This window comes from Etheostoma spectabile, chromosome 12 (assembly GCF_008692095.1).
Source record: "Etheostoma spectabile isolate EspeVRDwgs_2016 chromosome 12, UIUC_Espe_1.0, whole genome shotgun sequence".
Classification (NCBI taxonomy): Eukaryota; Metazoa; Chordata; class Actinopteri; order Perciformes; family Percidae; genus Etheostoma; species Etheostoma spectabile.
In genome coordinates, this window is record NC_045744.1 from 22,639,716 (window position 1) to 22,656,357 (window position 16,642).

Genomic DNA, 16,642 nt, shown 5'->3' on the forward strand with positions numbered 1-16,642 from the left:
ATTTTGTTTTCTTTAGATTATATGATATCAAGGAATGGCTGTTCTTACAAATCCTGGGTGTTGTGACACTGTTTCTGCTTTTATATCAACAAATAACCCAATCGTCTTGATAATGTCATGCATAAAACTTTTTTTTTCTGTCCTGGACTCGGTCTTGTCTTGGACTCAAACCTTTTTGGACTCTGTCTTGACTTGGTCTCAACTAGTCCTGGTCTTGGACTCGACAAAGGTGGTCTCGACTACAACCCTGCCATCAGTTACCGCCGGCCTGGCCATATCTCTGTTTGGGACTGTAAGCCCATTGTACGCTATTGTTTCAAATATTAATGATTGTTCCAGCATTTATCTTAATTTAAATTAAGGGGTCAAACAAAGACAGAATTGCCACAGACCGAAAGTATATGCAGAAGGGTGTCTGCATAGAGAAAAGAACTACTACAAACTACTATTTTTTGGGACTGTTATTGCCACTCTTCATTTTAACCCAAACCGGTCGTCAGACACCGCCTACCAAGAGTCTGGGTCTGGGTCTGGGTCTGTCCCAGGTTTCTTCCCAAAAGGAAGTTTTTCCTTGCCACTGTCGCACTGTTGCTTGCTCTGGAGGAAACTACTAGAACTGTTGGGTCCTTGTAAATTCTGGACTGTGGTCTAGACCTACTCTATCTGGAAAGTGTCTTGAGATAACTCTTGTTATGAATTTATACTATTAATAAAATTGAATTGAATTGCATACTTTGTGTACTTTTTGGAAAGCAAATAAAAAAACAGGATTGGCATAAACTGCAAAACTGCAAATTATAATGGGACAAAGATATTGTAGACATGGCAGTGAAGGCAGGGAACCATTCAGAGAACAAGGCGCATCAAAATGTAATCCCACCTGGAGAGACTTTAATCTGCAGGATGGCTGATCTTCCTGTCGCTCCACTTGTTTTCTCCTTTTGGGTACGTCATTTAGGGGGTTTAAGCCCTTAACCTTTATCTTAAGCTGTTTATCCACTTGTTTCATTTTAGTCTTTTTGTGTCATTTTAATACCCCTGTAGCTGTAGTGGCTTTTTTTTATTATTATAACATTGAGGCATTACGTGGATGATTTCTTTCTCAAACGCACGCAACTACGCACACACACACAACACACACACACACAGTCTTTCAAGGTTTCCTCGCTCTCCCTCACTTTTTTTTTTCACTCATTCTCAATGTCTAAATCCAGCTTTCTAAGTTACAATAGAGCTGTGTAAAGCCTCTGAAATGCTGCAGGCCTTGAAACTGTCCATTGAAAAGTGGGCAACAGATGGACAGGGAGAGAGGACGAGTGAGAGAGACCTCAAGAGACAGCAGCGAGAGTCAGTCCGAGGTTGGTCTGAAAGCTTCAAAGTGCCTTTAGCGGCGTTGGATTAAGGTCACAGCGCAGTTTCATAATGACAACACATAGCACAATGTCAGTTAATATCACAGTCACTCACTCTTACACAACACACACACACACAACACACACACACACACACACACACACACACACATACAGACAGTTCCCTTCACAATTAATGTTGTGCGGTTTGACTGGCCAGCTCCCACCAATCATACTGGATTGTAGTGTGTGGATGGTCTGGTTTAAGGTGGGTGCAGGGGGTCTACACATTCCAATTATTTGAGTTTTCCACAAGCAGTGCTCCCAAAAGAGTGAAAAGAAATCCCTGCTAATCCCCGAATCCCCACCAGTTTCAACTGAATGAATCAATTTCCCTCTTATTGTGTAACACCGTGTGTGTGTGTGTGTGTGTGTGTGTGTGTGTGTGTGTGTGTGTGTGTGTGTGTGTGTGTGTTTGCACGCGGTGTCAGGTCACCAGTCTTGAGTGCGTTGCAATGACGCATTCTACTACGGGTGTCAAAGCATGGACAATGACAGCTACGGAGCATGCCCAGTGGCCTTTTGACTGACAGCCAGGATAAGTGGGCTGTGTGTTTGTGTGGGTGAGGGGGACGGACGATTTGATTACCAACACACTTTAAAACAAGTCTGTCACTCTCAATGGCAGACAGATGCCATATAGGGGCTCAACCTTCAGCTTTTATTGTTGTTATGAAGTTTTTGGAGCGGTCTCAGTTTCTTTTGTTGGACAGTAGTTTTGCTCTGCTTTACATAATTGTCTCATATTTAGAAGGATTTTAAAAAGATTATAGTTTACAAATTTGGCAGACAATTGGGGTTAATGGCCAAGAAACATGTTATTACATTGTGTGTGAATCCAAGTATCATGGCGCGTTCCATTTCAACTCAGAAATCGGAATTTCCGAGTTTCAAGTCGAAAATTTCAGCTGGAATGTCCCCTGAAGTCGGATTTCCAACTCGGAAATTCAGACAACCTTACAATACCCCAAGCAAAGCCAACCTCACAATCCAAGATGGGTGCTCTGTGCATCAGTAGGGAAAGCTGTAGTAAAATTCAGTTAATTAGCTCTTCTGTCTTATCCGTGTCTCATTAAATCAGTGGTACACACAGCACTGTCTAACCTCTGTGTGGACATTGTTTCACTGTATGCACAAAAAAACTGCGTAATGGGGTATCAACTATTGCTTACAGGTACTACAAACCTGTGAAATATGGGTTGTTCCGGCTTGTTTTACCAAAACGCAGTCAACTCGGTTGTAACGGAAAATACAACCCACTCTATTCAGTTATTTAGATAAGGTTATACTGCGGATGGCAGCAGCCTGGGGGGTTCAAGCTGGCAGGGTCCGAGGTACAGGAGAGCCACTGCAGCTGGGGTGTAACTTGCTGCCCCCAATTCAAAATGCAGAACACAGACGTTGCCAAGCAGCAGCCGCAACAGCAGCCCTTTCTGCATGAAAACACCTGCACGCTTAAATCAATTGGTGTATCTTACTATCAGTCAACATACCTGGAGTCATGTTCCTGACAAGCAAGCGTGCATCACAGTTTGTTTAGGGACAACACATTCTCACTCGCATCGCGTCAAAAAGCTTGGTCAGGTGCCTTTGGCGTTTGTTACTGCCGCAAAAAGTCTCCTTAAGTGTCATATTTAGACAGACTTGGTCAGGACTCCTGGCGTCAAGTACGGGACAGTAAGATCATGGGTGGGGTTACAAAATGTGCGTTTCAGTGACAACGGGACATGAACACCAATCTCTTTGGTTACCAACCATCAGTTGTTTGACCCATCCACCACCCCAACCATCCTTTTAGGGTCTTTCGTTCTACTCTCTACCACTGTCGCTCTTACCGTAATACTAAGTCGTCTTACAGCGCCGCGGGTGAGCTGCTGTTCTGCCCGATGCGTTCCATACAGACGCTAATGGTTGATTTTTGCCTCAGTATCTGACGCTGAGAGCCAATGGCCAAGCGTCAGTATTTTACGAGTTGGGAGTGAGAACGTGCAAACAGTTTTTTGTATCAGGAGCTTTTGGAAAAAATTTACATTTAACGTGTTGGACGTTGATCTCAAAGCTATAGCGCGTAGTTTCTGCCGCCCCGTGAGGAATTCTTAGTAATGACAACACCACTGTCCACGTGATGCAAGCGTTCGGCAATGATGCACCACCCGCACCCCTCCCACACAAGTTGCAAGTAACTTTACACTTTATGTGTTTTTAAAAGTGTCAAATGATTGGCACCTTAACACTTAGGGAAACTACATGCAGATTTTATGTTTAAATCCCTCACTTGAAACTTGTAGTCGTAGCCTCCCAGCTTGTTTCAAATAAATGATCCTCATCCAGACTACATGGGGCTTCTTCTCTTTCATTTCCTCTTGTCGTGGCTCTGTACACGAACACCTGCTGCTCCAGAAAGGACCCCACTCAAGTGTTAAGAGGCCTACTTGTAAGTCCACTTGAACCCATCTGAGAGCAGCATTGAATTTTCTGAATGTGGTGTCACATTTCGAGTCATGAGGGATCTTCATATACAACAAATTAATAACACTCAATTGGCTACCCTTTGTGCATGTTAGAACTCGGCATTCACAAGACGCTCGCAGCCACTTTCTCTTCAGTTACTGATTGATTCTGTAGCCAAAGTTTGATCAGCAAGATTTGCTGCCACATGTCTTCTCATCGTTACTGCGTTTGCTACATGTAATAAAGAGAAATTGATGCCACTTAAGGTCAAATCAGGGCAATTTGTCATTGATTAGCAGCTGACACTGGAAGCTCTTTCTGTCCAACCGAAGTGCCTGAACTGACTGAGAGACTGCAGGAATCAATGGCACACATATGGCTGCAGTGAGACATGATCCTCTGTTCTAAAGCAGCCGTGAAACTGGAGAAGGTGAGACAGATGGACACTTCAGGGACTGACTGTCCACAGGTGAGGCAGATGCCGCTCAACCAGAGGACATTTGGACGCCTCCAAGCTTTAAAAACAAATATTAAGAAAGAGAAAAGAGAGATGTTTCTCTTCTGCACACCCACGTCTCTGATTAGAAGAGAGTCAATGGAAGACAGTAGAGCTGGAACAATTCCAAATGTTGCTGTACGATTGACTCATAAAGAATTGCTATTAACAGTGTATAATTGTCTCCTTCAGTCAAATTTAAAAATATATATTGATGGATTGTTTAGGTAAATTAAAGTTTTGAATGAATTCCATCTTTTGGTTATGTGACCAAGGTAATGTAATAACACAAACAGCTTATGAAACCGTTAACAATGCCTCTTTATTATCATAAAACATTTTTTAACAGAATTTCCCCCTCACTTAATATCAACAGTCTTTCGCCTTAAGACCTTAGCTAATGTTAGCAATTAATTGCGATCAAACAAAGAACCCTTATTCTAAAAAAGATTGACAATTAAACTAGAATTCAATTCATTTTATTTTATAGTACCAAATCATAACAAGAGTTATCTCGAGACAGTTTGCAGATAGAGTAGGTCTGGACCACGCTATGAACAATTCCAGTAATTCCCCAAGAGCAAGCATTTAGTGCGACAGTAGCGAGGAAAAACTTCCTTTTAGACAGTAAACAAACAATTTAATCTCCACTTTTACAATCAATCTGCTCAATTAAAAACAAATGTAGTGATTTAGCAAGTAGTCAACATCCCCTGTGAACCTGGGCACAGATTCATCTCAGATTCCCTTTTAAAAAGAGACATTTTTTCTAATAATAAAAGCAAAGGACTTACTTATATCTCTCACAAACCTACCAATTAAAGCTATTTATTACATTTCTTACAACTTATACATACACAGTGGCACACCCATGCTAAAGTTGATTTAAAAGCGGAATAAAAAAACATCTTGTCATATATATATATATCTATATATCTATATATATATATATATATATATATATATATATATATATATATTACTGTAGCCTGTAGCACATGCTAGCGCTAGCATGCTAGCTCGTTCTCAATGGCAAGACACTGCAACAACACACTCTAGTTCACCATAATGTAAAAAAGAACTACTTACAAAAAGGTAAAGGTACTTTATTGTCACATACACTTACATGTAGCGAAATTCATTCTCTTTGTTTGACCCGTCCCTCAAGGGAGCAGTAGGCTGACATTTTCAGCACCCAGGGACCAACTCCACATTTGAGCCAGGGCCTTGATCAACGGCACTGACTAGAGCCCTTAAACCAAACACAATCGTCTTGGGCAGCACTAAGAGTCGGACAGAGCCACAAAATGGAAGGAACTTGTTTTGGTGGAACACGTGTACGTTCAAAAGTAGTTTTATGCAACAGAAAACTCAGATTGGACAGATAGTCTAGCTAGCTGTCTGGATTTACCCTGCAGAGATCTGAGGACCAGGTAACCATAGTCCTCAGCTTGGACAGATAGTCTAGCTAGCTGTCTGGATTTACCCTGCAGAGACCTGAGGACCAGGTAACCATAGTCCTCAGATTGGACAGATAGTCTAGCTAGCTGTCTGGATCTACCCTGCAGAGACCTGAGGACCAGGTAACCATAGTCCTCAGATTGGACAGATAGTCTAGCTAGCAGTCTGGATTTACCCTGCAGAGATCTGAGGACCAGGTAACCATAGTCCTCAGCTTGGACAGATAGTCTAGCTAGCAGTCTAGATTTACCCTGCAGAGGTCTGAGGACCAGGTAACCATAGTCCTCAGAAAGTTTAATATGCCAACATAAAGCAAATGCATTCCTGTTTGCGTGTGCGGGTGCGTGTGTGCATGTGTGTATGTTTTGGAGAAACATCTACTCTTTTTGCATCATCGTGACTACCATCTGTTCCTCCAGATGTTTTTACCTGGTAGTTGCAGAATATATGAATACAGTTACTGATGACACACCTGGCTGGTCTCATCCTCATAGAAACTGCCATGTTAGGACTTTGAATTGCTCCATGCGTAAAGTTCTGGTTATTTATGCACTTTGCGTGGTATCTGCTGAATGTTTACAGAATAGTATCTCAATTGTAATGACAACCAATTACAAATCTATTATAAATCTACCTTATTGCTAAATACTATAAAAAATAAAACCCAACAATAAACCAACTTGGTCCTGGCCAAATGAACAGAACTATAGGTGTTTCACAGCGCCCTATTAATACCAAAATTGTCTCATCCATGCAGCAACAAATATTCAAGGCAGCTTGAACTGTTTTAGTCTTTTATTGGTTTACTCTGAAGCTAGAAGGAAATGCACAGAATTGAATAGTGTTTGTGTCTAAACTTTAATCTGGACAGCACATTATTACTATTATTATTATATTATTACTCATTTATAAATTGGAGAACGTCAGTCATCCAGATGGTCCTGCACTGAGTCAGAGAACAGAACTTCTATCTGCTGTCTCCTCATCCATGAAGACAATGTTCATTCTTGATGGAAAACATTTTTTTTTTCCATGTGTCGAATGTTTTGACATCAAGATGTCAAGACATCTTAAAAAGGGAAAATTATGCCATTCTTCTTTGTCACAATTAATATGACTATTTAAAACAGTGAGTGCCTGAGTTGACAGTGTTGTAAGCCTATTCATTTACACATTCACACAGTGTCAGCTGTTGTTCCTGCATTTGGCAGCTGTAACTGTGTTGCTTTTTGCCTGGATTAGTGTTGTAACTTCTCCATATTTGTCTAATATTATAGTTTGCCCTTTGCTCTGATGCCAGTAGACTTGTCCACGAATGGCCATATGCTCACTCGCTATGTGAAAGCACTGATGGCTAGATTGGAAAAACCCTGATTTGATCTACCGAGTTGGTAACCACAGTCGTGTGACCGCTTATTGTGATCATGGATTTTAGGTTTAGTGAAGCCAGATGACCAAGAGATATCCTGGGTATACCCTGGGTATGTTGGACTCACTTTTGTTGTCTGGAGCAGACTGGAAGCACAGAATGAATATCTCCCAGGTCATTTATGTGCCACTGTTTTTATGAAACTAAATCACGGCTATATTTAGCCAGGATGATTGGAAAATACCGGCTTTATCCACTATTTAGGTTTTGTGAAATAGCCCACTGGCCAGCGGACCTGTCTTTAGGTCTACAAAAGTAGTCTAGGCATACAGAAAGGGTGAAAAGTAAAGGAAGATGCTTGGAGATGTGTCTTAGCACCAGAGGCAGGCTTGAGCATGGACCTCTGCGTCAATATCGTGACCACTAGGGATCTCTTAATCTATATCGACAACGTTGCACTTTTGGGATTGCTCCAGTTCCGCCAGATATTCCGCCGGATGTCACTCTTTTTAGGCTGGATGTCCTTTACCTTCCGCTTTCTTTGTGTTGGCATATTCAACTCCGGTGGATTTCTGAGGACTATGGTTAACTGTTCCTCAGATCTCTGCAGGGTAAATCCAGACAGCTAGCTAGACTGTCTGTCCAATCAGAGTTTTCTTTTCAAATTTTGAACATTCACATGTTCCACCAAAACAAGTTCCTTTCCAAAGCTATTTTGCAGAGGCACCGTCATTGTGTCTAGGGCATCCGAGAGGAGCTCGGAGTAGAGCCCCTGCTCCTTCGTGTCAAAAGGAGCCAGTTGAAGTAGTTCGGCATCTGGAAGGATGTCTCCTGGCGCCTCCCTAGGGAGGTGTTCCGGCACGTCCAGCTGGAGGAGGCCTCGGTGAAACCCAGCTGACTAGTGGAGATATTAACTCCAACCTTGCTTGGGAAGCTTGGATTACCCCAGATCTGAGCTGGTTGAGTGAGCTGGAAGGGATTTGGGTCCACCTTACAGGACTGCTGCCACCCCCAAACCCTATCCGGATCAAGTGGATGAAGATTGGTGGATGAGAGGAGCTGGATACGAGTGTTTGCAAAGCGAGCCGGACTTACCACCGTCGGACGGACACAGATTCCTTCCTGTACAGATAGGTAGATGGTTTAGACCTGCTTAATGTGAAAAGTGCACAATACAAATAAAATGTATTTGACCTACAGTGTATATATATATATATATATATATATACAAAAATAAAAAAATGTTTATATATATATATATAAACATTTTTTTTTTCACAAAATCATATAAAACGATGCCTCCTTTAATTTGCAGTTCTTTCATGTCTATTAATTTCCCATCAAATCAATAAAACAGCGTATGACCCTGGTGCTAAAGACAGGCCAGAGGCCAGGGAGAAACTCTCAGGATCATCAAGACTACTGAATAATTATATACCACTGATTAAATGAACTGCCTTTTTTCCTGATGCATGCTGGGATGTGTGCCAGACCCCTGGGACCCTGAAGAGGATAAGCAGTGTTGAAAACGGTTGGATGATTGAATTAATATGTTCAAATGAAGCAAATTAAATTAGCAATTAAGTAGGACGCAGTATGCCGAGCAGCAATCAGAACATTGAGAGATATGCATGTGAAAGATAAAATCTGATAAAGTCTGTTAGGATGCCAGAGTTTCTTTCACATTCAAGATAATGGATTGCCTTTTTGGAAAATCATTTCTTTTTTCCCTCAACCTTGAAAACATAATTGAGTCCTTGAGGCGATGAACCAGAAGTCCGTCCGTTGATTTTGGTCCAGGGCTGTTTACCAATTTTATCTCTGAGTGGGTGTTCTGTACGTTAATATTTTAATAACAGTGGTGTACACATTGGGGCTATTCATAACATTTTCACTCTTTTTTCTCTATAAAATGTGGAAAATGTATTTCCTTTCAGTGCTGCTCAATTCCATTAAAATATTCAACTAAATGAACCAAACACACAATATCACAGAGAACTCCTGCTCCCAGGGCGAGCCAATCATTGAAAACCAAAATTAAAAATGACAGTTTTTATTCTCACAAAGATGAAATAGTTATTCCTTTTGCATGTTGTCTTAGCATTCATATTCATATCTGAATTTAATTTTATAATGAAAATGTACCTTAAAATGTACTGCCTAAGGAAGACATATTTACCTCATGCCTAGTCTCGCATTGGCAGACCTATCTCCACAGCGCTGTGGCGTAAGGTCTGGCTTCTCCACACATACATTCCAGGATGCAAATGTACGAATCCTACTAAGGCCATGCCAAGACCCGCCCTTCAACAGCATTCACACACTACTATTGGCCAGGCGTCCATGCTTACATGTACAGGGCCTATCCCCTGTCCAATCGGCTATCCCAACCTTAACCACTCGAGGTCATTGCCTAACCCCAACCAATCAAGCTGCTATTGAAGGGCGGGTCTTGACGTGGCCATAGTAGGATTCGTAAATTTGGGAGTTGTTTGCATTTCTTTAAACCAATTACAATTGTCTTGTCTCTAAGCACCAGTCGCAGCGACAGTGGCTCTGCTGAATAGTATCAGGAAGGAAGTTTTTGTGGTGGAACATTTGCACCCTGCGACAGAAAACGCCACGTTCAGTGTTAAATGAAGTTGACTGTTCACACAATACAGTAACACGAGCTGTTTAATTAGCTAGATACATAGTTAAACATAATTTGCTCATACCAGTGTATCGCCGTGTGTACTCTTTCCACACCAAAATGCTGTAAACTCATTCTTTGGAAATCTTGACAATAATCTACCGAAAGAACCAAGCCCAATCAGCTCCTCATAACTCTCTCTGGATTTCTCAGTATGACTATATCTATAACAGCGACATTCCCTGTAGAAACTCATACACGATCACGGAAGGCTTGTATCATGTGAACGCGCAGACAGTTTTGTTGTCATTACTTAAAATTCCTCATGGGGGGGTGATAGAAACTACGCACTATAGCTTGAAGTTTAGGCACCAAAACGACCAGTAGAGTTTAGAAAAAAGATTGTGGTTTGGATTAAAACACGTTCCCTAGGTAAAGGTCTTTGCGTGACGCTGGCTCTGCTCCCCCGGCTTGAAAGCACTGTGTTTTGTGACCCACCCATTCATCCCGACCACCTCCCTATGTGGTCCACAGTGTTCTGATACAGCAGCAGTCAACACAGCAATAAATAAGCGGAAAACATACAAATTAAAGTGCATCACTTTTTGTAGCTACATGTTTGTAGCCTGAAAATATAAAAAGAACTCTTCTGACACAGCTTGCAAAGACACACATTTGGAACATTACATTTATTTTAAGTGTTTGTTTGTTTTTTAGCAATAATTCACTCAGATACAATTTGTAGTATGTCTAACACTTTTGAAAACTTGAAACAAGGGATTGATGCAGAGGCTGCAGTTCCCTGTCTATTTAAAATTTCATCTGAATGCTGCTTTGACCTCATTAACATTGTACTGAAGTTTCAGTATGAGCACTGAGTCACAATCCTCCGTGTCACTGTCAGAATAATGATGGAGCTGCTAGCAGCAGAGATGAAATGAGTATGGATTTATATCAGCTAATAAACACGGGCAGGATAATACTATTGATTTATGACCGGCTTGATGACACAATGGAACAGGGCCCGCAGGCTTGTGGAGGATTTGGCAGTGACCTGTGTTTGTTGTTGTGTTACAATAATTTTATGTGTTTTCTCGCTGTCAGACATGTCCTCCGCCAGTAATACACTGAGCCGAAGACAAGTGATTGACGGCTAAAACTGTCTCGAAAGAAAGAAAAGAGGTGGAGAAAGTGTGTGTGTGTGTGTGTGTGTGTGTGTGTGTGTGTGTGTGTGTGTGTGTGGTGTGTGTGTGTGTGTGTGTGTGTCCAGTGTTACAAAAGAAGTTCATTAACTCATAATCCACTTTGTGTGTGTGTATAAGATTATTTTTGTGTCACTGCTATTGTGGACCTGCAGGAGCTCTAAGACATCAATAGAGCCAGTCAATAGACCTAACTCCTCAATAGAATGACTTAACCAGAAAGGCTTAGTGAATAGTTATGTAAGACTGTTTGTGCGCCTGTATGCATGTGCTCGTGCATTTGCGTGTGAACTTTATACTGTGTGTATGTGTCCTTTTTTTCAATCAGCCAAAACTAGAGCAGCTCTCCCCTCCATCCCAGACGAAAGCAGCAGGGTAGCATGTTACATAAAACTGCAGCAGAGCGCTGGAATTCAAAGCGATGGTGATATACTTACGTTTTAAATGCTGTCACTGTTGGGAAGACAACTAGTATCTCCATTTCATCATTTCAATTTTTTCCCATGAATCAACTCTATTGGTCACTCTTTACTTCGGTCTGTGGGTTTAAAAAAAACAGTGACAAGGTGACTTTGTTTGAGAAAAATGCCTCAATAAAAATGTTCTAATTGCCTTTTTTTCCATTTCCTGAAAAACATTGGTTTGCCCCTGACAGTAACAATATGCTGCACATTTGACTAAGAAGTCTTAAAACTACGCTTCTGGACTCCTTAGGACTATATTCACAGGGAAAATGATGTTAATATGTACAGTACATTAAGACTTAGAGACTTAGACTTAGACTTAGACTTCTCTTTATTGATCCTTTGGGATGACTCCCGCAAGAAAATGAAAGTTCCAGCAGCAGTTTTAGCAAGAAAAAAAGAAATAAAAAATAGATAAAAAGACAGTATAAAGACAACAAAATACCAATAAAAAATAATAACAACAATAAGAACATTCGTCAAATAAACAAAGAAAAGACCATAAATTATTATTAAAGTGTCAGTGTTTAGTCCAGTCTTAAAAAATTATTATAAAGTGACCAGGCGTGAATTTAAGTCCAGGTGTGTATGTATGTATGTATGTGTGTATGTGTACTGTATGTATGTATGTATGTATGTGTGTATGTATTGTCCTCTCTGCCCTATTTCCTCCTCCTCCTTTCCTTTAGTTTTAGTGTAAATAATTTCTAATTTCTGCTTTTCTAACTCAAACATTAAGCGTAATTTCCTATAAATGAGGTTTATTGACCATAAATTCCAAAAATAACTGTAAAACTAAAGTTAAGAAGTTAGTGTCACGTAGTGTTGTGTAATCATCATTAAAGTGACAAACATTGAAAAAAAGCATAAGAAGTATTGAAAAAAAGGGACAAAAATGTAAGAAATAGTTAAAAACATTGATATAAAGCATCAACAAAAGTGTTGATTTTTAATTTTGACGGGAAGACTACACAAGGGTTAATGTCTGTTATGATCCTTGCACAGAAAAACTGAAAATGATGTTTACAGGGTACAGTTGGGTAACCATGGCTGTCTTTTTAAATACGTGGGGCTAACCCTTGTTTTCAGTTGTTTTACAATGTTCCCAGATCTTTCAAATTATGGTCTTGGGTCTATGTTATTATTGGATAGAAATTAATATGACCGATAAAAATGGTCAAAACTCTTAAACTCATAAAAAAAACTTAAAAATTAAGGTCACTCAAGAATACTACTCTGTACTAGAGGGTGACACGGGATTTACCAAAATACTCCTTGCTTGTCCCAATCACGTGACCGCCCCCCCCCAAAAAATCCTGTCCCGCGGGATCCCGAGAGACTCCCGAATCCCTTTCCACTCCCGTTCATGTTGTCTAAGCAAGTTCTCTGACTCTGTTGCCCCCTTGACGGAAGATAGCGATCTATTACTGCATTTTGCAGCTGAGTTAACAACACACACAGGCCTTAACTTAGACCCTTGTCTCGTATTTCTGAGATTCCTTTTTATTTTCCAAAACCCAAATGCCTTGCAAATCTTCCGACTCCTTCCCGCCCCCACCGGCTCCCCGTGATTTAAACGCTCTGTCCGTCCCTATCACATTACAAACAGTCAGATTAACTACCGTGACACGCGGGTGTCCCAAAAAAGTGTCACCCTCTACTCTGTACCCCCAGTACATGTCAAAATTTCATGAAGTCAGAATTTCTGAAAATCAATGCCGTGCTAATGCACTGAACTGAAGATGTGCCTCACGAGAGCCTTTTCTGTAGGATGCATATGTGTTTTATAAATCCCACGTACATTTTACTAGGTTACACAAGCGCAAGCAAGCACTCTAAGGTAAGACGTGCTTGTACTGTAAAATCGCCTGAAATTACATAGTTACACATGGGCAATTTCTCGCAAGCGTCTTGGTATGGGCATTGCGAGTTTGAACATCCTTCAGACTGGTTTACAGTAAGTGACCCCAAGGCCCACGTCGATTGCCTTGGATTGGATTCCGATCTGTTAAACCATTTGGCAGGTGTGTTAGCTCATACTGCAGTTAGCACTGCTTGGAGACAAACCAGTCAGCACTATATAGCCTACAGTATTACCATCTGCAGACTGAAAGGTTGCTGTCCCTGGGACTCGTAATCGGCCAAGATAGATGTTGATGAACTTCCTTCAAACAATTAGGTGGTTTACCCCACTTAGCACATCCTGCAGCTGAGTCACAGTAAAAGTTGAAGCACCTTCTTCGATCATCTTTCAGAATTTTATGAATAGGTTGTTGGTGTTTGCCTGGGAACCAGATGGATTTGTGATTTATTTGCTCTGGCGTCTGGTCCCCCTTTGCTTTGGACAGATTTCCACTGGCCAACGATGATGGACGAGACATCGTCTGGACTTAGAGGCTGGTTGAGTAACCAGGACTTGGAGGAGTGCTGTTAAGGCATGGACGAAAAACAACCAAGATGGCTGCAGCTTTCTGTTGAAACCGTTATGCGGGAGTATTGAACAAACTCAATGGTATATTTTAATTTAAAGAAAGATGTTTGCCATACTGTTGACATTATTTGACAAAAGTTTAATACATCAACTCATCTTTGCATGCTGTGGTCTGTAAGCCTTATTTTCATGGTGGCTCAGGCGTTAATTTCTTCCCGCCCTATTTGCGCCAAGTACGCTTTGATTGGCCATGAATAACCGGTTGATAACACCCCTTGGAAATCCCAAACTGAGAGATTCCAGACTGATCTGGTCTGGCCATCTCATCTTGTTGCTTTAGCATATGATCATGTAATCCAAACTGTCACCTAATTTCAACTATGGATGCATACCAACAAATGTAATTGCTAAAAAGGCTTTCCCGAATTTGCATGAACTTGTTTTCATTAAGCATTTCAGGTTAGGGGAGTAATTGAGAACAACATAATCCCTATTTAGTTGTAGTATTCCTTTACTTTATGCTTGACCTAACATAAACCGGTCCCGAATCTCACTTAAACCCTGGGCCCAAGTCCTAATCCTATACTATTCCCTTAATCAGAAATCGGGGCTGTTTAACATGTCTTCATGCTGAGGTTTGAAAACTGGTTTTCAAAAGAAGTATGAGATCACACACATTCAGACCCTCCATTCTCTGTCTCTGAAATCACTTCTATCTAAAGCCTGGAGTTCATTTGTGTCCCTGTCCAGAAACTAGAGAGATGTTTTAGCAGCCAGGGAGTAACAGCCATTTGCATCTGTCTCTGGCTGTTAGGGCCGAATAGAGAGAAGCAGTGGGAGTCTTTGAGTTTGTTCTCAGCTGCTCATCCAGCCCCACTGACCTCTCAACTCCCCCCATTTACCTCATTCCAATTTTCACCCTCACCGACAGACTATCACAAGCTGTGAGCTGAATGAGCAGTGGGAGTTGGGTGAGGGGAGGGGGGAATTAAATCTACCAAGGGAAGGACAACAGGGAAAAAAGGGGGCAGTGAGGGAGACATAAGGATGAGACAGGATCTGTGTTTACTGGCTTTCAGGGACTTGGCTTACAAGCCTTCTCCAAAGCCAAGTGAGCCAATAATGCTGACCGACTTTAGCTGAAGCTAATTAAGCAGAATACTTAATAGCTCATTTTCATTTCAGCATATTTTCAGGGTTTTGAAAAGCAAACAGAGTCAAACATTGAAAAGAAAACCATTCATAGCTTAATAGTTCTTTGATAAAATTTAACAGCTAATGTTATGGATAGTACGTTTCACGGATGCACCGAATCCAGGATTTGGCTTTGGATTCGGCCTAACATTTGGCTTTTGGACGGGGTTCGATTTCTGCCGAACCTTTGAACCTTTTTTCCCCGAACCAAACCCTGCGCTTGCACTACCCTCTTTGCGCCAAGCCCATCCTAATGTGCTCTGATTGGCTATGTGTAACCGGTTGATAACACCCCTTGGAAATCCAAAACTGAGAGTCCACGCCACACTGGTCGACTTAATGACGTTGCTGTTGATTACGGGAAGGTGTTTACGAAGGTGGAGCAGAGCGAGGTAGTGGCCTCTGGGGTGTTCCAAACCCCAAAACTCCAAATCTTTAAACCTTTTAAAATAACATCAACGTTGGGTCATCTCCCCTCAGTCTCTCTGACTGGACCGGCAAATCAACGGAGGAAAAGTTCTATTACTATTACTGGGAAAATTGTGCCGTTGTAAGGCTTTCTACTTGTGCGCTGGTGTGTTTTCGGGGTTCTAGCATCCCTTCAAGAGAACAGCAGAGCTGGGCTGTGTGCGTGTGCATGGGGAGTGTGTGGTAGAGCAAGTGAGAGAGTCACGGGGATAAGCTTCGGAGCGAGTACCGACTCCAGCGGTGGAGGGAATAAAAGTGTCTCCACCGTATTTTCTGACCACTTCGGAAAGCTGTTAACCCTATCCTTGATTTCCTGTTGTTCACGGAGAAGGAAAACCAGGAATTTTGGGCCCCATGACAAAAAATCATATTGGGTCAGTTTTATAATTTTGTATAGTTTTTACCTATTTTTTGGGGCCCCTGTCGGTCATGGGCCCTTGGAATTGTCCTAACCTTTCCCTGCTATACAGCACCTCTGAGTGTACCTACTTGCGTACCTACGCGTACACACACACCATTTATTTTCGTGATTTAATGAACAATTAATTGATTTTACAATTTCATTCTATTTCCTCCTTATTGAAAAGCTGCCTCACTTTCCTCATCTCTAGGCACACTACTTGCTGCATTAGCGACTGAAAGACCCAATCATGACTTGTGGAATCACCAAATTAGAATATAATCCTAGCATACTGCACCTTTTTGTGGTAAACAGATTAACAAACAGCTGCATTTTTTGCATAATAACCCAGAAACCAGCTGTTTAATGTTTGCAAACTTCCTTAAAAAACTCATTCTAATTTTAGCCTCCTGAGCGGAAGCCTCAGACTGCATCAGCAGTTTCCCATTCTTGTCCTGTGCTGAGTCTGAACTAACTCGCATTCACACATTTGGAGAGACTCGGCTTTTCACAGGGGGAATGTTTGCAAATATTAATGCAGTGAACAGGGTTGTGGAGAAGCCGGGGGGGGGGGGGGGGAGCATATTTGCATTATTACCTGTGACTGTTTGACTCTGTGAGGCCTGGAAAAAGATGATTTGTGATGCATGACTTGCCCCCCC

The 16,642-nt window shown here is 41.5% G+C and overlaps 1 long non-coding RNA gene across 1 annotated transcript; it reads right to left on the reverse strand.

Moving 5' to 3' along the window:
* Window positions 1–267: 267 nt before the first annotated feature.
* Window positions 268–15,335, reverse strand: LOC116699681 (uncharacterized). Its single transcript, XR_004334480.1, has 3 exons — window positions 15,220–15,335; window positions 15,053–15,057; window positions 268–278 (listed from the first exon to the last, which is right to left on the reverse strand). It is a non-coding gene; the product is annotated as an uncharacterized LOC116699681 (long non-coding RNA).
* Between the last annotated feature and the right edge of the window lie 1,307 nt (window positions 15,336–16,642).